We start from the raw sequence: 5,960 nt of genomic DNA, 5'->3' as shown, positions 1-5,960 counted from the left end.
TTCACTTTCAGGAAGCATGGTTATATCATCTGCATATCACAGGTTGTTAATGAGACTTCTCCCAATCCAGATGCCACATTTTTCTTCATGTTTTCTTTAATAGCTGGGAGGAACTTAATTTTTCTGACCTTGAGCTCATATCTAAGATATATTGAACTTTATTTAAGTTTAAAAGAAAGGAAGAAAAAATAACCTTAAGAAAAGAGGTTATGAGGCATCCAAGTCTTTGGAGGCCAACAGAAACGTATTGAGAACTTCAGTCTGAGAAGGTGAGAGCATTCACAGAAGGAACCCTTGGGTTTTAAAATAAGAGAAACTTCAGAAAAAGTCAAGCTGGTCCAGAAGCTACAAATAGGACAAGAAAATCAATGGAAACCTCACAGGACAGACATGCAGGTTGAATCCTGAAGGGAAAATGTATAGGAGGTCAAGGAATTTTATAATAAAAATGACTAAATTTGAAGAAGTCAAGAGTAGGAGAAGGCAGAGAAACAAAACCAAAATACTGTAAGAATTTTCTCCACAGAGAAAGCACACAATATTTGAAGAGGCCAAAAATCTCATGAGGAAAAAGTTATTATTATTGTTTTTTCTTTCCTATCACAGCAGCCTAGCTGGAAAGTGATGGAATCAGCTAGAAACACACAATACAGCCTTCTGTTCTAAGGGAAGTGGAAAAATGAAGTCCAAGGTTGCCTCCTTCTTACCCACTCTTGAGGCACATTTTTATACCATTGTTGGACTTTGCATTTTCTCTCTGGTTACCATGGCATCCGAGAGACAAATGCCCTGCTTCCATTTTAAAGCTGAATTCCCTACAAACAAAATTGTTTCCATCTGAGGATATTCACGCCCTCACACCCCACCAAAACTGCTTTTAAAGAGCATGTCTTTAAAAAAAATTATTGAAATGTATTGCATTCTGATTATAGAAATAACACATTTTTACTTTATAAAAGTTGAAATTTTTCAGAAAAACATTTTTAAATGAAATGAAAGTACTCCATGAGTTCTTCACCTATAGATAACTGTGGCTCACATTTGGACCTATTTATTTCAGGTCTGTAGTCTATCATATATTACAAAATTGAAATTATGTTATATGTGCTCCTGTCTTTAAATATCATATACACATACTCTTCTGAAATTGGACTTATAGGATGGTTCTTTTAGAGCTTTAGTATTTTGTTCATGCACATTTTTTTATGGTTTAAACTGTGCCCCCCAAAAAAATAATATGTGTTGGAACCCTAACCCCTGTACCTGTGAATGTAATACCACTTGGTAATAGAAACTACCAGAGAGTTTACCTGTGTTTTATTGACAAGCAATGAATAACAATGCAGAGAGTGAGTATTCCAGAACCTTAATTGTGTCTGTGAGGAACTGTATGTAGACCAAGAGTTAGTCATTTGAACAGAACAAGGAGACACTGAATGGTTTAAAATCAGGAAAATTACTTGCTAGGGTTGTATTCTTTCACCATATTAATTCAATCGGTAAATTGATCAAATAATCTGAGGAGCTGGATTGTATGAAGAAGAAAGTGGCATCAGGATTGGAAGAAGATTCATTAACAAACTGCAATATGCAGATTATAATCCTTGCTTGCTGAAATTGAAGAGGACTTAAAATACTTACTCATGAAGATCAAAGACCACAACCTTCAGTATGGGTTGTAACTCAATGTAAAGAAAACAAAAATCCTTACCACTGGACCAATAAACAATATCACGATAAATGGAGAAAAGATTGAACTTGTCAAAGTTTTCATTTTGCTTGGAAACACCATCAACACTCATGGAAGCAGCAGTCAAGAAATCAAACGAAGTATTGCATTGGGCAAATCTGTGCACAAGATGTCTTTAAAGTGTTCAAGAGCAAAGATGTCGGTTTGAGGATTAAGGTGTGCTTTTTAGCATATGAAAGTTGAACAATGAATAAGGAAGACTTGATGCCTGTTTGAGAAGAATATTAAATGTACCATGGAATGCTAGAAGAACAAATAAATTTGTGTTGGAAGAAGTACAGCCAGAATGCTCCTTAGAAGCCAGGATAGTCAGACTTCATCTCTCATACTTCCAGCATATCATCAAGAGGGACCAGCCCCTGGATTAGGACATTATGCTAAGTAAAGTGGAGGGTCAGCGAAAAGCAGGAAGACCCCATGGATCATGGAAGGAAGAGTGAACTGTGTTAGCATATATTTGCAAAGATCATTTACTTTCATGATATTAGAGAAAGAGTACAGATGGCTTTACATATTATTCTGGGTTTGTTTAAAAGAAGGGAAAATTTTGAAAAAGTAACTATAAGATATCATGGTTTTTCTTTCAATACTACATGTTCTTTACAAGTACAAGAGTGCTTTGCACTTAGTAATTCATTAGTCTACCCATCCTTGCAAAATAGATCAAGATTTCAAGGCTATTCCCAAATGCCAGAAAACCAAATCCTGAAGGATATAAAATATGCATGAAGACTGTGTATGATATGGGTTTAACATCAAAGTGATTTCAAATCTTACTAGTAGACTTTTAGGAAATAGGTTTGCAATTTAGTAGATGTGTGACCATGTATATATTAAGAAAAATCACTAACCTCAATTTCCTTATCTCTAATAATTTAGAATGAAAAAACACCCAACCACTCACTGGGTTGCACTGAGAATTAAATGATAGCAAATGGAAGGGGAGGGGGAGTCAGGAGAGCATGAGTTTCACATAATGCCTGACACATAGTAGGTACTCAGCAAATATTACTATCCTTCCAATAGCTACCTAAACTAGAATTTAAAACTCTAAAATTACACCATTTCTGTAAACAACAATGTTTACAGTATTCATTCTACCCATATAAGTGATCAATGATTCTATGTTGGGTTTCAATTCTACATTAATAAATCTACTCAGTAAATACTGTCTCCATTCTCTTCCTAGTAAACGTTATGTAACATGAAAAGAAGTTTCCTAGTGACATTTAAGAGTCAGGAGGAACAGGAATGTTTATATTTCCAATAGGTTCCTGTTTCTGAATTCCTAGCTCAGTAAAGGAAGCCAGTAAATTTATGTATCATCAAAACTGAAAGAGGTAACAACAAAAAAAGATGTCCCCGAGTCACTCCGAAGAATCTCCTGCCAGGGTTTCCAGAATCAAGACTTAAAAGAAAGGGGGAAAATGATGTTTCCACACGTCTCATATCAATAGAAGGATGTTGAAATTGTGCTGGTAAACAGAATAAGGAAGCAAAAGCCTCATTAGAACCTACTTGTTTTATAATTAACCAAACAGGAAGCAGATGTTATCATGGGTTTGTTTGAGAGACTTTTGAAAATTATGAGATTAAATTAGACCAATTATTTTCTACATTTCCTGAAAATATATACCAGGCATCAGAAAGCAGTCTCATTCATAACAATATCCTTAAAATAAAAAGAAAATCAGTGCTGTCAAATCAATTCTGACTCAGAGCAATCCTATAGGATAGGGTAGAATTGTTCCAGGGGAGTTCCATGGCTATAAATCTTTATGCAAGCAGACTGCCACATCTTTCCCCAGAGGAGCACTGACCTTTACTTGCAATAAATCCTTCATCACAATCACCTTCACTTGCTGCACGTGCAGCTTTTAAATTATTGAAAAACTTTCAAACCTTTTCTTGCACCAACACAAACACACTGCCAACAAACTAAATCCAATTCATAGTGACCCCATAGAACAAGGTAGACATGCTGGGTTTCTGAGGGATTCCAAGACAATAAATCTTTACAGAAGCTGACTGCCACATCTTTCTTCCAAACAGAAGCTAGTGAGTGGGTTCATTCGTCAATCTTGTGATTACCAACCCAGAGTTTAAACCACTATACCATCAGGAATCCTTCCATTCAAAACCAAAACCCACTGCAATCAAGTCAATTCCAACTCATAGTACCCAGCGTAAGTTTTACAAGCCTGTAAATCTTTACAGGAGCAGACAGCCTCATCTATCTTTCTCACAGTATCTAGTGGGTTTGAACCACCAACCTTGAGGTCAGCAGCCCAACACCTAACCGACAGCCCACCATGAGGACTCCTTTCTTGGACTAAGGTAAGGCTAAATAAGAACTGTATGCACCTTGTCCAACTTAACTATAAATTAATTCTTAAAGACACAGATCTCACTGGTAACCCAGGGGCTGCCTGTAATTTAAAAAGAGAGTATTAGACAGGTTTCTTTCCATTAAAAATAATTTACTTTGTTTTGCTTTATTCTTTTCTATCATCTCCTTTTCTTTAGCGTAAATACCACCCAACTCATTCCCTAACACATTCTCAGAAACCCCTGTTTTATAGCATAACATTTTCACTTTATATTCAAGTGGCTGGTTCTGTAATTTCTCTGTAGGTAATTATAGGAGTAGATGTCAGGACAGGCCAGTGTTCCATATTCATTCCTGCAACAACTCTGCTTGAAATATATACAAATGTGGGCCCTTCAAAGAAGGTGCCTCCATATGTAGCCTTGGACTGGTAAATCCTTTCTGAGATGGCTTCTAAGCAGAAGGAGAAACAGAATACCTGTCTTCCACCACTCACAAATGAATTTTGGCTTTGAGCCCTGCAAGGTCTTTAAAACCGAGATGAATTTCTTTGCAGTGAGAATTCACAAATCCACAAAGAGTATCCTTTTAAAATACCCATTCCTTGGGTTTTTTAGAGCTAAGTTAGGCTAATTTTGGCAGGTGGAGAATTTGCAATTTAGAGGCTGCCATTTTAAGGGTCCAGTCTCTTTATGAAAGTAACAGGCTCCTTGCTCTTTTTAGTTTGTGCTTTGGAAAACATGTTTTTTTCTCTTTCACTATAAAATATATTTTTTTTTCCTTGTGATATGCATTTCTACTGAAAATACTGAAGAAAAGGCAACTGATGGAAGGAAAATAATATGTTGTGGTTTTGCTATGTTCTCAATAAGTAAGCCTTCAAGTGGTTCTAGTAAATGGGCAAATAAATGACATATAAGGCTCACTGAAAGGTATTTTAAGGATTGTCTGATCTACCTCTTCATTTCTCTTATGGTAGCATGAAACAACTCTCCACTTGGTGAGCAAAGTATAATAAATTAAAGAATGTTTATTTCTCTGCTAAAATTCAAAATATATCTGGAAAATCCTTCAGAATTTAGAGATTACTCAATATTAAAAATATTCAGTTGGAATATTTATTTTTTTAATATAGTATATTACAGGATTTAATTATCATGTCATATTTATTAATTCAACATACAAGAGAAAAATTAGTTTTTAAGCCTCTGCATGTTATTTTGAAATTCCCTAGTGTCTTTTGGTTGGTTATGTGCTGTGGAGTCGGTTCCGGCTCCTAGTGAGCCTGCACAGAGTGAGTTTCCTAGGCTGTATATCTATCTGTACGGGAGCAGAACGCCTCATCTCCCGCAGAACAGCTGGTAGTTTCGAACTGCTGATTTTGCGATTCCGCAGCCCGATTCGTAACCACTACGCTACCAGAGCTGCTAGTGTGTTTATACATCACTAAACTGTAAGCTCCTGAACTGCCAACCACAACTTGGTAGTTCAAACCTGCCAACTGCTCTTTTGAAACCCTGTACTGGGTCACTTTGAATTGGAATCGACTTGACAGCATTTAACAACAACAAACTATAAACTGCCTTATCCTGCAGCACTGCACCAGGAACTTTATCTGTCCTATCATTTTAACGAAGGAGTTCGGGTAGCATTGTTGTTGTTGTTGTTAGGTGCTATCGAGTCAGTACCGACTCATAGCGACCTTATGCACAACAGAACGAAACACTGCCAGATCCTGGGACAACCTCACTACTGTGGCCACTCTTGAGTCCATCGATGCTGCCACTTGGCCAATCCATCTCGTTGGAGGTCTTCCTCTCTTTCTCTGGCCCGCCACCTTACCAAACATGATATCCTTCTCCAGCGATGGGTCCCTCCTTA

This window comes from Chrysochloris asiatica, unplaced genomic scaffold, assembly GCF_000296735.1.
Source record: "Chrysochloris asiatica unplaced genomic scaffold, ChrAsi1.0 scaffold00002, whole genome shotgun sequence".
In the NCBI taxonomy this organism is placed as follows: domain Eukaryota; kingdom Metazoa; phylum Chordata; class Mammalia; order Afrosoricida; family Chrysochloridae; genus Chrysochloris; species Chrysochloris asiatica.
This window is presented reverse-complemented; position numbering follows the sequence as displayed.